The 16,074-nt window shown below is 44.6% G+C and overlaps 1 protein-coding gene and 1 pseudogene across 1 annotated transcript in view; one reads left to right on the forward strand and one right to left on the reverse strand.

Moving 5' to 3' along the window:
* Positions 1–16,074, forward strand: part of osgin2 (oxidative stress induced growth inhibitor family member 2) — a 97,285-nt gene that overhangs the window by 49,016 nt on the left and 32,195 nt on the right. The gene's annotated exons all lie outside the window — the stretch shown is intronic.
* Positions 13,030–14,363, reverse strand: LOC140188538 (uncharacterized; annotated as a pseudogene).

A 16,074-nucleotide genomic window follows, 5' to 3' on the forward strand; every position in this document is an offset into this window, starting at 1 on the left:
TCAGGCTCCCCAACCCAGGGGATATGGTGGAGCTCATCACCTGTCTCCCTTGTGGCCCTCACCAGGGAACTCAAGATTCAGCAGCCATGGGAGGACTAGTAACATGGCAGACACCACCGACACAGCCAGAGCAAGAGGAAGAACAACGGGCCTCAGCAATTCATGTCACGTGGTCCACTCTGAAGCTCCCAGATACAATGGTACCAGCCACCTGGAGCCTTACCTAGTGCAAGTCAAACTTGCCACATGAAACAACAGGTGCAGCCCCACCAAGATGGCGGTGCACCTTGCCCTGGTTCTGGGGGGCATGCCCTGCGGGCCCTCCTCAACATAATGCCGACTGAGCAGTGTGACCACATGGCCCTCATAGTGGTACGGGAGCAGCTCTTTGAGCAGAGACCAGTGGATAAAGCAATAAGGGAAGAACTGGGCAGCAGGTAAAAAGCCTGGTGGCATTTGCAGCAGATTTCCACTACTGTACTCGGCATGGCTACTCCCAGTTCCCTCCCATGGCCCAGGGAAGAGCTTGCCCTCCATGCCTTCGTAGAGGCGCTGACATCGGAGTGCCTTCGGCAGCATGTTCGCCTGAAATTACCATTATTGCTGGCAGAGGTGGAGAGAGCAGAAGCAATTTCAGCCCCCCAATGTTCCAGTGTAACCTTGCAGGCCGCAAGCGCGGGCTTGTGTCCTCAAGGCAGAGGCGGAGCCCATGAGACAGGTCCGACCAGTGCTGCACCGGTCCCACTGCCTGCCCTGGTGTGATCTCTGCTACCGCTGCGGCGAAGCAGGCAGTTTGGCCTGGGACTGCACTGCACCAGGGCCACGGCACAGCCCAGTGTAGCCATCAGGAAACATCGATGGGGCAGCATCACCTGACACCTCCAGCAGAATCCCTCCATTGTCGCCTCTCCAGGTGGGCAATTTGGGTGAAGAGCAAGGCGTCTCTGTGGACTGTGTGATGGAGGGCATAAGATGCCGTGCATCGGTGGACACGGGGTTAGCCATCACCGTCATCCATCCGGGTGCCCTCTCCAACACGGACCAGTCATCACTGCCTGTGTGGTCTGTCTATCTGGTTACAGCCTCTGGTGACTGCGTGGTGATGAGAGGGAAGAGGTGGCTGCACATCGCAGTAGGGACCCGTGTGGATGTGCTGGGAGCAACACTCTACCTTGACACTGAAGCCGTGGCTCTCTGGCAGGGCAGCTCCTTAAAGCAGACCCAGCAGGGGCAGCAACAACCACTGCTGGTCTCACAACTGCCTGCAGCAGTGCAGCACATCCTGCAGTGGCCCAATGCATCACAGCAGAACCAGGGGCAAGCGGTGGTGCTAGTGCTTCAAGTTGTTTCCCCACCGTTGGCCAGCAGCTGTGCAGAAAGCAGGCGAGCCCGGGTGAGGGGATGGCTGAGCATGGGACGCCGGCCGGAGTGGGCAGAGGTCTCCAGAGACCAAAGCCCTAGGGTCTCAGTGGGTTACACCGGAGATATGCGACGGGTTGCCATTCCGGCTGGAGGTGGAAGTTTTCTGATGACAACAGGCATCTCCTGCAGCTGGTGGTGCCCTGGTAGCTCCGTGCCAAGGTGCTGTGGTCAGTGCACGGACTGGGGAGGGCCAGTCACCTCGGGGCTGCAAAGACATTGGGCAAACCGTGCAATTGCTTCTGCAGGCAGGGCATGGAGCTGTTTGTGCATAACTGTGATGCCTGCACATCCTAGAAGGGGCTGGACCACCAGCCTGGGTCGCCAATGCAGCAGTACCTGGTGGGAGCCCCAGTATGGGTCTACTGCCCCACCTGGAAGAAGGGACTATCCCCTAAGCTTGAAAGCCACTGGAAAGGGCCGGGAGAGGTGCTCAACCACATCTCCGATAGGTATACTGGGTGCAGTTGCCTGAGAGACAGAAGGCAGTCGTGCTGAACTGGCAATGACTGGCACCATATCGGCCCTTGGCGAGGCTGAAGGCAAGAAGTGACACTCCAGGTGCCCTGTCTCTTGCCTCACCAAACAGTGCCTCCCATGGGGGTACTACAGATAGCCCATGCAGCCCCAGGTGCCGGCGTTGACCACCACCAGGACTGTTGGACTTTGTTGCACACTCTGGGGTTGCCAGGGATGGCATTCCTAGTGGCCGGCGCTATTTATTCTTCCTGTTTTAAAATGCTTTTGTGGGATAATGGTGGGATGTTTAAGTTCATTTATTGCTACATTTTAGCTTGGGTTATACAGTTATTCGCATGCGTGTTTGTGGGTCGCACTGACTGTAACCAGGGTGGGTAATAATCACATTCCATGTCTGTATGTTACTGAGCAGGTTCCCCCCCGCCCCCCCCCCCCAGGTTTATTTCTTTTGTGCTTATCGTTTATTTCTTTTGTGCTTATCGGTTTATTTCTTTTGTGCTTATCGTAAAAAAAAATCTCAGTTAATATAAACAAGCTTTTCTCATCTGAATGCTCGTCACAATATTCTACTAGCTCTCTTGCACCTTTCGTTGCGTTTAATGTTCTGTAAAAAGAAAGGTGCAATAGAGCTAGTAGAGTCTTATAATAATAATCGTTATTGTTTAAGAAGGGAGAGAGGCAAAAGAAAGGAGATTATAGACCAATTAGGCCTGACTTCAGTGGCTAGGAATTGTTGGAGTTGATTACTGAGGTTTCATTGTACTCCAATACACATAATAAAATAGATCGAGGTCTGCATGGTTTCCTTAAGAAGAAATGTTTCCTAACAGATCTCTTAGAATTCTTTGAGGAAATAATAGGCAGGATAGGCAAAAGAGAGTCAATTGATGGTGTTCACTTGAATTTTCAGAAGGCCTTTGACAGGATACCACACATAATGCTGCTTAACATGTTAAGAGCCGATGGAATTACAGAACAGATACTAACGTGGATAGAAGATTGGCTAACTGGTAAGAGGCTGGAGTATTCAGCGATATCTTTAACCTTTCACTTCAGCAGTCTGAGGTACCCACCTGTTTCAAGCAGTCTTCTAATATTCCAGTGCTGAGAAGAAAGTGGTAACCTGCCTCAATGACTATCATCCAGTAGCACTTACATCCACAGTGATGAGGTGGTACGAGAGGTTGGTGATGAAACACATCAACTCCTTCCTGAGAAGCAACTTCAGTCTGCTCCAATTTGCCTACCATCACAACCAGTCAACGGCAGATGCTATTTCGTTAGCTCTTCACTCAACTCTGGAACATCAGGACAGTGAAGATGCATACATCAGGATGCTCTTCATTGGCTATATCTTGGCATTCAACACTATCAACCCCTCAAAATTAACCAATAACCTTTAAGACCTTGGCCCCAATACATCCTTGTGCAACTGGATCCTCAATTTCCTCAGATGCAGACCCTAGTCAGTTCAGAGAAACAACAACATATCCTCCACAATTTCCATCAACCCAGGTGTCCCGCAAGGCTGTGTGCTTAGCTCCCTGCTCTATGTGCTTTATACTTATGACTGTGAGGCTAAGCACTGCTCCAATGCCATATTTACATTTGCTGATGACACCGTTGTCATTGGCCAAATTAAAGGTGGTGACAAGTCAGCATATAGGACGGAGTTTGAAAATAGGCTGAGTGGTGTCACGGCTATGATCTTTCACCCAGTCAGCAAGACCAAGAAGCTGATTATTGACTACAGGAGGAAGAAACTGAGGTCCATGAACCAGGTCTCAATGGGGGATCAGAGGTGGAGAGTGTCAGCAACTTTAAATTCCTCAGTGTTGTATTTCAAAGGTTCTATCCTGGCCCAGCACATAAGTGCCATTAAGTAGAAATCACAGCAGGACCTCTACTTTCTTAGTAGTTTGCAAAGATTTGGCATGACAACTAAAACTTTGACAAACTTCTATAGATGTGTGGTGGAGGGAATATTGACTGGTTGTATCACAGCCTGGTATGGAAACACTAATGTCGTTGAATGGAAACTCCTATAAAAAGTAGTGGATACAGCCCAATCCATCATGGATAAAACCCTCCCCGCCATTAAGCACATCCATTATCAAGGACTCTCAGTATCCAAACCATGCTCTCTTCTAGCTGTTGCTATCAGGAAGAAGCTACAGGAGCCTTAGGACCCACAGCAGCAGGTTCATTGCCTATCAACCACCAGGCCCTTGATAGCTCAGCTTCACTTGCTTGATCATGAAATTATTCCCACAACCTATAGACTCACTTTCAAGAACATTATATCTCATGTTCTCAACATTTATTGTCTATTTATTATTATCATTATTGTTTTTATGTTTCCTTTTTGCATTTTCACAGTTTGCTGCCTTTTGTACATTGATTGTTTGTCCTGTTGCGGCCAACTTTTATTACATAGAAACCATAGAAAAACTACAGCACAGAAACAGGCCTTTTGGCCCTTCTTGGCTGTGCCGAAACCATTTTCTGCCTAGTCCCACTGACCTGCACATGGACCATATCCCTCCATACACCTCCCATCCATGTATCTGTCCAATTTATTCTTAAATGTTAAAAAAGAACCTGCAGTTACCACCTCGTCTGGCAGCTCATTCCATACTCCCACCACTCTCTGCGTGAAGAAGCCCCCACTAATGTTCCCTTTAAACTTTTCCCCCCTCACCTTTAACCCATGTCTTCTGGTTTTTTTCTCCCCTTGCCTCAGTGGAAAAAGCCTGCTTGCATTCACTCTATCTATACCCATCATAATTTTATCTACCTCTATCAAATCTCCCCTCATTCTTCTACGCTGTAGGGAATAAAGTCTTAACCTATTCAACCTTCCTCTGTAACTGAGTTCCTCAAGTCCCGGCAACATCCTTGTAAACCTTCTCTGCATTCTTTCAACCTTATTTATATCCTTCCTGTAATTTGGTGACCAAAACTGAACACAATACTCCAGATTCGGCCTCATCAATGCCTTATACAACCTCATCATAACATTCCAGCTCTTATACTCAATACTTTGATTAATAAAGGCCAATGTACCAAGAGCTCTCTTTACGACCCTATCTACCTGTGACGCCACTTTTAGGGAATCTTGTATCTGTATTCCCAGATCCCTCTGTTCCACTGCACTCCTCAGTGCCTTACCATTTACCCTGTATGTTCTACCTTGGTTTGTCCTTCCCAAGTGCAATACCTCACATTTGTCTGTATTAAACTCCATCTGCCATTTTTCAGCCCATTTTTCCAGCTGGTCCAAGTCCCTCTGCAGGCTCTGAAAACCTTCCTCACTGTCTACTACACCTCCAATCTTTGTATCATCAGCAAATTTGCTGATCCAATTTACCACATTATCATCCAGATCATTGATATAGATGACAAATAACAATGGACCCAGCACCGATCCCTGTGGCACACCACTAGTCACAGGCCTCCACTCGGAGAAGCAATTCTCTACTACCACTCTTTGGCTTCTTCCATTGAGCCAATGTCTAATCCAATTTACCAACTCTCCATATATACTTGTGTTTACATCTCTTGTGTTTCTTATATTTACTGTGAATGCCACAAGAAAATTAATCTCAGGTTTGTATATAGTGTCATATACATAATTTGATAATAAATTTACTTGGAACTTTTTACATGCCTTTTCTTTCTCCCATTGTAATACGTGTCCCACATCCTGGCTACTGTTTGGAGGCCTGTATATTTCTCCCATTAGGGTTTTTTTGCCCATGCAGTTTCTTAACTCTAACCACAACGATTCTACATCTTCCAATCCTATGTCACCTCTTTCTAAGGATTTGATTTTAATTTTTACCAACAGAGCTTCCTTAACCCCTCTGCCCATCTGTCTGTCCTTTCGATACAATGTGTATCCTTGGATGTTAAGCTCCCAGATATGATCTCCTTTCAGCAATTACTCAGTGATGCCAACAACGTCATTGCTGACAATCCCATTTACATAGCGACAAGCTCGTGTACATCATTCATTATACTGCGTGCATTCAAATATAACAGCTTCAACCCTTATTCATCATCTATTTTGTTCCCATGCTACACTTCAAGTCACCCCACTGACTATAATTTTCTGGTCAAGATGGTGCCAGCAAACAATATTTCCTCGAGCATCATCTTCTGGACCGTCAATCATTTTAGTTTTTCCACATTTTCTACTTATTCTTTTACCTTAATTTTGTTTTTGAAACTGTTGGAATCTCTGTCTTACAGTCTGTAGTTCGATCGAGTGAGCTAGCGCTCTACTGTCCCCAAGAAAACTCCAGGAGAGAAATAGGAGCACAAACTACCACAAGGAGAAGCTCAGAGACGAGATGGAGGGGGATAATTGATTAAATTTCTCGCTGATTAAAGCAGCAAAGAAGATTGAAACATTGAGACAAATGCAGAGGAGAGTGAGCGTTTCTTGGTGAGGCCGCTGGTTTGAGTCACGGCCCTTGGAAGGGCCACTGGTTCGAGTCGCTGCCCTCGGAGGGGCCACTGGTTCGAGTCGCTGCCCTCGGAGGGGCCACTGGTTCGAGTCGCTGCCCTCGGAGGGGCCGCTGGTTCGAGTCGCTGCCCTCGGTGGGGCTACTGGTTTGAGTCACTGCCCTCAGTTCGTGTTGCTGTGCTCAGAGGGGTCGCTGTCTCCCGATGCTCTCGGAAATTTTATTGAAATTCTGGGATTTATGGAATACACTGTATTTCAAACTAACTGTGGTTCATATCGGCTTCTATCAGTTCTATGTTCTATTTTGTGTTCTTGCCCATTCTTTCTTGTTGCTGATTGGTGGACTGGAGATTTGGGGTTTGATATTCTTGTTGTTTTTATGCTGTTTTCTTTTCATGTTGTTTTCTTTCCATGTTGTGGTCACTTCAGTGAGCTATAGACTACTTGGTACCTCTTGAGCCCACACAAGCAGCAGTCCTGTCATCTAGATCAGTAACCCTACAGCCTGAGCAGTTCTTTGATCATGTCACTGCCCCTCTCCTCCACACCTAGTACTGCAGTATTCGGAAGTATACTGTCATTCAACTCAAGTGACTCAGTCCATTCAATGTTCTTGCCTAGAATACATGTCTCTAACTCAACCCCATGACAGGTATTAGGACCCATCTTTCTCCACTGGCAACTCAACACTCTCGCCCACACCCTGGACAGAACCTGCTTAGGTGTATACACCAAGTCATGCTGACCAGGAGAAAACTCCCTGGGGTATTATTACACACATTTTACCCAGTAACAGGCTTGCTTTCTGCAGCATCAATGCGCATACTGATTACTAGAACATGAAGAATAGCAACAAGAGTCGGTTATTAGTCCCTTCCAGCCTGCTCTGTCATTCAAGTAAATGGTGGCTGATTTTTTAGCTCAACACCACTTCCTACTCTAATCCCATATCTCTTGATAGAGACATAAATACACCGATAAGATGGTGGTGCCCTTAGATGCAGCAGCTTCTATGGGGTTATTGTCTTTTTTAAACATATTTTTCACAATCTCAAGACACTGCTAGACATCGAGAACTTAAAGTACTGCAGGTTTACCCCATCAATGAGTTGCTCATTGGTGGAGAAACTGAAGGAGTGGGACTTGGTGTGGATCATCATATTGCCCGTGACAGAAAAGCATTGGCACACAAAGAAGGTGTGCATTCTAACAGCAAATGACGGTCAGTTGCTTTTCATATGACCACAAGACCCTTTTAGACACTAATGGTGTGTGTAATGCTGCAAGTCCAATTCATTGATTTATTGGCAAGCAGCAGGAAATCTGTGTGGCCTTAGTTATAGTGAGGACTAGGCCTCAGGCCACAGTGCCACCTGTTTGCCTCTGGCCAGGGGTTGGTGTTGGTGATGGATGCTCCACAAGAGTGCCGGAGGCGGTGTGTTACTTCATGCATGCTGGAATCAGTGCTGCCCTTCAGTGGTTGCACAGCAGAAGACAAGTTGTATTTTGTTTGACTGCAGACTGCTGCAACATTCATCTACTCAGGGAAGTGGACTATATATTTTTTGTTTGACTGCATTTTACTGCTATTTTATAATGGGTTTGTTATTTTATATGTGCTTGCTATTTTATATGCGCTATATGTGCCTTGTGCTATGTGTGACTGTTGGTGCTCTGTAAAAATGTCTGCTCACCTCAGTCCTGATTGGCTGACATTTTGAGAATGAGTCCTAATCCTTGACACTCAACCAGGGATATATCAATTTGACACATCTCCCTTTCAAAGACCTCCTAATGAAGGACCTCAGCCCAAAACATTAACTCTTTATTCTTCTTCAGAAATGATGCCTGATCTGCTGAGTTCCTGTAGCATTCTGTGTGTGTATCTCCCTGTCAAATCCTTTAAGAATCATGATGTTTTCAATCGGTACAATGTTTCTAATGTATTATTGATAATTTTCTTTGCAATCTTACAGTAAAGTCATTCCTTCACTAACATCAGGATTATTCTGCTCAGCTTGCTGTACTCATTCGAAGGTAAAGAAGGACTTACCTGCAGTGACATTCTTGCATGGCTGCGTATTCATTCAATATGCCCTCTCTAACTGCAATGAAATCACTGTACCATCTTCAATCTGCATTCTGAGGCTTTCATGACCACCACAGCAATGCTCCCCAACTTTTGCACTTCCCCATCACTGCAACTTAGATAACCTACTGTTTTCTTGTTGAGGCATTTGTAGCAACTAAGGGTATCTTGTGGTTATTTTACTTGATCCCTCAAATATTAGATCTAGTGTATCAAACAACTTTGAATGGATTTTCCTTCTTGTTACCTCCTGTACCACAATGATGCCTTTTTGAAATTAAATCATGATTAAAGTGTGAAAATAAAATTACTTATTTGTATTTGAACTAGATTCCTCAATTACATGATTACACCAGTAGATGGCAAAGCCAACATGTTTTGTGAACCAAAGCTTTAGTGCAAAATTTCAGCATGGTCAGTGGAGATTCATTGTTAATCACTTGCAACATTACGTAAAGATAACTTCCACAAAAGTAGTTTGTTTTCTAATTGGTTTTCTCAAAGACAATGAGCTAAATCAGAACATCAAGCAATTGATGCCTTTGGAGCCAAGTATGAAAACTTTAAATGGGTGTGAGGCATTGGATGGACGTTCTTTTGGCATTGAGGTACAGTTGAGGCTAAACTGAATAGCATTGGAATACGTGAGCTGGAACCTTGATATGCGAGCAACAGCTTTCATGGAGCAGATGTGTGGAAGAATCATGCTTTCAGCACATTATCATGACATGAAAGTTGGTGGTGTTGTGGACAGTGAAAAAGTTTGTCAAAGGCAGGTTAAGTAGTCGATCAGATATAAAACTGAGCAGAACCTTAGCTGATGGGATCTAATTCTGACAAGTGTGAGGTGATGGTCTTTGGGAAAGGCAAACAGGAGCAGGACATATTCAATAAATTGTAGGATTCTATGGAATGTTGATGAAAAGAGGGACCTTGGAGTTCAATTCCATACTTATCGGAAAATGTTAACGCAGGTAAATAGGGTGATGAACAAGGCTACAGCATGGACAAAGTCCTCAAGTCAGTGCCTTCTAAGTGTTTTCGCTGTTCTATTGAAGTAAACATACTTACCAATTTGTGCATAAGAAACTCCCAAAATGTAATAGTGGCTTGCTATTTTTGTTAAGGAACATAGACAGGGATAAATATTGGGCAGGACATTGGGGATAATTTGCTGGAGTTTGTACAATGAAAGGTGACGTCATTGAAAAATACAACATTCTGGAGAATTGTCAGAATGATGCTGAGTGTCTATATCCTCTAGCTGGAGAGTCTGATGCTGGGATGTAGTCCAAGGAAAGGAGGACAAACAAGAGATTTAAGGTTCTTCATGTGGAGGCCTAAAAATCTACCTCAAGAGAGCTGAGCACATTCTGTCATTGAACATTAGCAAAACTATGATTGATATATTCTTGAAAACTGACGGAATTGCAGTTTACAGAGATTAGGTAATCTTAAAAGCAGATTCAACATGCCCTATGATCTTTTTCGCAGATTCAGATTATTTATCATGCGTACATCAAAACATGCAGTTGTTTGCATTAACACATGGATATTCTGGGGCAGCCAACAAGTGTTGCCACACATTTCAGCACCAACATAGCATATCCACAATGTTCAGCAGTACAACAAAAGCAACAACAGCAGCAACAAGAGAAAATAACAAGAGCAAGGCAAGTCCCTTTCCCACCCTCCCACAGAGAAACCTCCAACTCCAGAACAGGCAGCCCCAAACTCTCAGACACACAGACATCAGGCCTCCAACTTCTAGTCCCGAGCCAGACTCACAGACGTTGAGCCTTCAGCTTCTGGATTCACCAACTTCAGTCTCCAACCTGCAGACTTCAAACTCTAGTATTGACCTCAGAACTCACTGATGGATCTTTGAACGTTGAGTCTCAGCCTCCAGACTTGCACAGGCATCTGACCCCAGGACCTGCTGACTTGGTGTCTTCACCAGTCTCATTCTCAGGTGCTGCCGATCATAGTCCCTGACTGCAGGGACCGCAGGTATTTGTCCTCTGTGCCTGCTGACCTGACCTCGGGGAACACTGGCCCTTGACCGTGAAGTCCAACCTGGACTTCAGCCATCAGCTCCTCCCCCACCTCTTCATTTACTGTCCTGACTTTTAACTCTTCCTCATCCCTAAGCCCTAACCTGATCCATAACTCCTGATGCTATCCCAAAACCATCCCCAGAAACAAAAAAGACTGAGCCACAACCCCAATGGACATCAGAGCTTGGCGCCATCCACCTTATGCTTGCCTTCCATAATTTTAAACAGTTTTATAACGTCCCATTTTCCTACATTCCAAGGAATTCCTGTTTCTTTTGTCAGTTCTCTTAGTTCTTAACTTTTCTGCTGCTTTTAAAAATGCTACTGTTGGACCTTTGACATTCATTTTAGAGAAGAGAATTGGCCTCTGTTTAATATCTCATCTCAATGTTGACAAAATGGGAACTCTACATTTGGAGATGGCTGAGCCTGGGAGAGAGGTTACTGTGGTTGATGGGTGCACACCAGATAAATCCAGGCAAACAATTTAAAAGAAAGTAAAAGAACAACACAATGTTGATTATGAATCATCCCATAGGTTATAATGACTTGTTATTTTGACTGTTGAGAATTTGCCTTTATTAAAACAAACAACCCCTCATCCGTTTAACTTACAGACAAAAAAGCTCTCACATTATGATGTAAATTATCAACATTGACTTGACAGAATTTAGTGAAGCATTAATGATTTCATTATGTTATTTTATTAGTACAAGAATTGAAAAGTTAGCTTGTCTGAAAGGCATTTTCATTTATTTGTTTAATACAGCTGAATCTGAGTTCATTAGATCCTATGGGATTGTTGAATCATCATTAATCTTTCATGGCAAATGAACTCTTCAGCATGTAATGGAGATAAGCATTAGAATTAAACTGAGAAGTTCGAAGTGCAGTGAAAAATACAACTTTAAATGACAGCTATTTTTGACAGTAACTGAATTGAAAAAATTGTTGGAACACAAAATGAGCGATAAGTCTGTTTTACTCACAGGGTTGGGAGTTGCTAATTCCAGTTGATAAAGCTCTTGGCTGGAGACGTTATCAGTTTGTTTGCCACCTTTAGCTTCCAACCATCATACATCAAAACCCCCACCCTGGCTGCCAAACATCATTAACTTAATGAGGCATTGTTTTCCTTCCAGCTGAAAAGTGAACAGACTCTTTTACCTGGGGTTCTACTCAGTTTGGCAATGGTGCCTAACGATCTGACCTGGTTTGCCAGGATGTGTATCTGGGGTATACCTTGACCTAGAATGGACAGTTGGTAAGTTCTCATAATATCAGAAGGGCTCACAAACTGCAAAACAATGGTGAATGTTATATTCTATTTACCAGCAAGGCATATCAACACATGGCATCATTAAGTTCTTAATCACATAATTTACTATCATTATTCTGTTTTGTTCACCACACTATAGGAAGAATGTAATTAAGCTAGAGGGGGTACAGAAAATATTCACAAGGATGTTGCACGGATTGGAAGGGTAGATCCCTTTTCCCTGGAGTAAAGGAAGGTGAGGTGACATGATAGAGCTTGTTGTTTTCAGTCATTAAGTCTAGTCCAGCTGTTTGTGATGTCATGGACTCCTGCACACCAAGCCTCCTTGTTGGAAACTGCATCGCTAAGATCCCCCAAGGTCATACACATGGTATGAGTAATATTATCTATCCATCATGACCTCTGTCATCCAGTCCTCCTTTACCTAACACAAGAGTCTTCTCCAAGGAATCCTGTGGCCAAAATATTTGAGCTTTTGTCTCTTAATCAAGCCTCCTAGTGAGTAGTCTGACTGTATTTCTTCAAGTATTGACTTGTTGGATCTTCTTGCTGTCCAACGAACTCTGAACATTTTTCTCCAGCATTCAAGTTCAAAGGCATCAATTCTTTTGCATTCAGCTTTACTAATAGTCCAGCTCTCACAGCCACACATCACAACTGGGAATACCATCGACTTGACTGTACAGATCTTTGTCGACAATGTTCTGTCTCTGCTCTTCAGTATTTTATCTAAATTTGCCATTGCTGCCCTCCCCAGAAGTAAGTGCTGTTTAATTTTGTGGCTGCAGTTACCATCTACAGAAATCTTTGAGCCGAGGCAGACAAAATCCATCACTGTTTCCAATTCCTTTCCATTTATTACCGCAGAGTTAATAGAGCTGGTCGGCATAATCTTGATTTTCTTAATATTGAGCAACATACCAGCTTTTGCACTTTCTTCGTTTACTTTGATTAGAAGCTTCCGCAGATCATTCTCACTCTCAGCCATTAAAGTAGTATCATCTGTATATCCGAGGTTGTTAATATTTCATTCGGCAATTTTGATTCCAATATTTGAGTCCTCTAGACCAGCATTCCTCATGATATGTTCAGCAAATAGATTAAATAAGTAGGGTGACAGGATGCATCCTTGTTGTATTCCTTTCCCAATTTTGAACCAGTTTGTTGTTTAGTGTTCAGTTCTAACTGTTGCTTCTTAATCTGCGCACAAGTTTCTCATAAGGCAGATCAGATGTCAAGGTATCCCCATTTCTTTAAGGATTTGCCATAATTTATTATGTTCCACACTGATGAAGGCTTTGGAGTAGTCAATAAAATATAGATAAATACTTTTCTGGAATTCCCTCAGTTTCTCCATGAACCAGCGTAGGTTAGCAATTTGGTCTCTGGTACCTCTGCCTCTTCTAAAACCAGCTTGTACATCTGGCAGTTCTCATGCCATATATTGCTGGAGTCATGCTTGCATGATCTTTAGCATTACCATGCTAGCATGTGAAATTGTTCGGTAATTTGAACATTCCTTTACATTTGGGCATTGGGATATAAACTGATCTTTTCCAGTCTAAAGACCATTGTTGGGTTTTCCAGATCTGCTAGCAAATTGCATATAACAGTTTGACAGCATCACCTTTTAAAGTTTTAAACAATTTAACGGGAATGCTGTCACATCCTGCAGCCTTATTAGCAATGTTTTCTATCGCCCATTCGATTTCACTTTCCAGAATGTCCGGCTCAAAGTCGATGAGGGAGTCATTACAGGTGTCTTCACTGTTGGAATCTTTCCTGTACAGTTCTTCTGTGTGTTTCTGCCATCTCTTTTTTATGTCTTCTGCTTCTGTAAGGTCCTTCCCTTCTTTGTCTTTTGTTATACTCATTTTTGCCTGAAATGTTCCTTTGATTTCTCTAATCTTCTTGAATGGATCTCATTTTTCCAATTTTGTTGGCTTCTTCAGATTCTTTGCATCACTCCTTTAAGTAAGTTTCCTTATACTTGAACTTTACATTCAGTTGGCGGTATTTGTTCCAATCTACATTGGCCTTCACTTCTCTTCGCTGCTCAGCCACTTGTAGAGCCTCCACTGAAGACCATTTTGCTTTCCTGGTCTTCTTTTTGTTTGTAATACTTTTTGTTGCCACCTCTTGAATAATGCTGCTTACTTCTACCCATAGTTCCTCTGGCCTTCTCTCTCTTCCTGACAATTAAAGCCTCTCCATTCTTTCTGCCGGTTTCCTGCCCACAGTAGGGTCATTACCTGATATTAAATGATCCATTTCCATCCACTTTAGTTCTCTAATTCCCAATATGTCAACATTTAGTCTTGCCATCTCATTTTTGATCACATCTAGTTTACCTTGATACATAGATCTTGCATTCCAGGTTCCAATGGTGCATCGATCTTTATAACGTTGGACCTTCTTTTCATTTCCAGGCACATCGGCAGTTGACTGTCCTTTCGGCTTTAATCCAACCACATCACTAGCTCTGGTTCTACTCATACTTGTCCTCTGTTCTGCCGCATTAGCACGTTGGGCGCCTTCAGACTTGTGGGGCTTATCTTCCGGTGTCATTCTTATACATCTCTGGTTACTTTTATCCATAAGGTTTTCTTGGCAAATTACTGGGGTGGGTTGCCATTTCCTTCTCCAGTGGACCACACTTAGTCTGATCTCTCTGCCATGACCTGTCCATCTTGAGTAGCTCTACATGGCATAGCTCATAGCCTCACTGAAATAACCAAGCCCCTCACCACAACAAGGTAACGGTCCATGATCGAGCTGCATACTATAAAAAGGTGAGAGGCATAGATAGCACAAAATACTCTGCAGATGCTGGGGTCAAAGCAACACTCACAACACCCTGGAGGAACTCAGCAGCTCGGGCAGCATCCGTGGAAATGATCAGTCAACATTTCGGGCCGGAACCCTTCTTCAGGACTGAAGAAGGAAGGGGCAGAGGACCTATAAAGAAGGTGAGGGGAGGGTGGGATGTCCAATCCTTATACATCTCCATTCTCCATCAAAAAGGCCTCAAAGCCCTCCGCTACTTTCTGGACAATAGACCTCACCAGTTCCCCACCACCACTACCCTCCTTTGGTTGGCGGAACTGGTACTCACACTTAATAACTTCTCTTTTAGCTCTTCGCACTTTACTCAGACCAAGGGTGTAGCTATGGGCACTCGCATGGGCCCCAGCTACGCCTGCCTCTTCGTTGGTTATGTGGAACAGTCTGTGCTCCAAACCTATACTGGTACTGCTCCCCAACTTTTCCTTTGATACATTGACGACTACATTGGTGCTGCTTCCTGCACCCATGCTGAGCTCATCAATTTCATCGACTTTACTTCAAACTTCCACCCAGCCCTCAAATTCACTTGGTCCACCTCGGACACTTCTCTCCCCTTTCTCGATCTCTCAGTCTCCATCTCTGGAGACAGACTGTCCACTGACATCTTCTACAAGCCCACTGACTCTCATAACTACCTTGATTATACCTCTTCCCACCCTGCTACATGCAAAAATGCCATTCCCTATTCCCAGTTACTCCATCTCCGCCGCATCTGTTCCTAGGATGAGGCTTTCCGTTCCAGGACATCTCAAATGTCCTCTTTCTTTAAGGATCGTGGTTTCCCTTCTGCCGTCATCAATGATGCCCTCACCCGCATCTCCTCCATTTCCCGCACTTCGGCCCTCACCCCATCCTCCTGTCACAACAGGCACAGAGTTCCCCTTGTCCTCACCCACCACCCCACCAGCCTCCGGATCCAGCACATTATCCTCCGCAACTTCTGCCACCTTCAACAGGACCCCACCACTAAGCACATCTTTCCCTCTCCACCCCTTTCCGCTTTCCGCAGAGATCGTTCCCTCCGCAAGTCCCTGGTCCATACATCCCTCCCCACGGATCTCCCACCCGGCACTTATCACTGCAAGCGTAAGTGCTACACCTGTCCCTACACTCCTCTCTTGCCACCATTCAGGGCCCCAAACAGTCCTTCCAGGTGAGGTAAAACTTCACTTGCGAATCTGTTGGGGTCATCTGTTGCATCCGGTGCTCCCGGTGTGGCCTCCTCTACATCGGTAAAACCCGACGCAGATTGGGGGGCCGCTTTGTCGAGCACCTCTGCTCCATCTGCCTCAACAGACAGGATCTCCTGGTTGCCACCCACTTCAACTCTGCTTCACATTCCCATTTGGATATGTCCATACATGGCCTCCTCTACTGCCATGATGAGGCTAAACTCAGGTTGGAGGAGCAACACCTCATATACCATCTGGGT

This window comes from Mobula birostris, chromosome 1, assembly GCF_030028105.1.
Source record: "Mobula birostris isolate sMobBir1 chromosome 1, sMobBir1.hap1, whole genome shotgun sequence".
NCBI classification, from domain to species: domain Eukaryota; kingdom Metazoa; phylum Chordata; class Chondrichthyes; order Myliobatiformes; family Myliobatidae; genus Mobula; species Mobula birostris.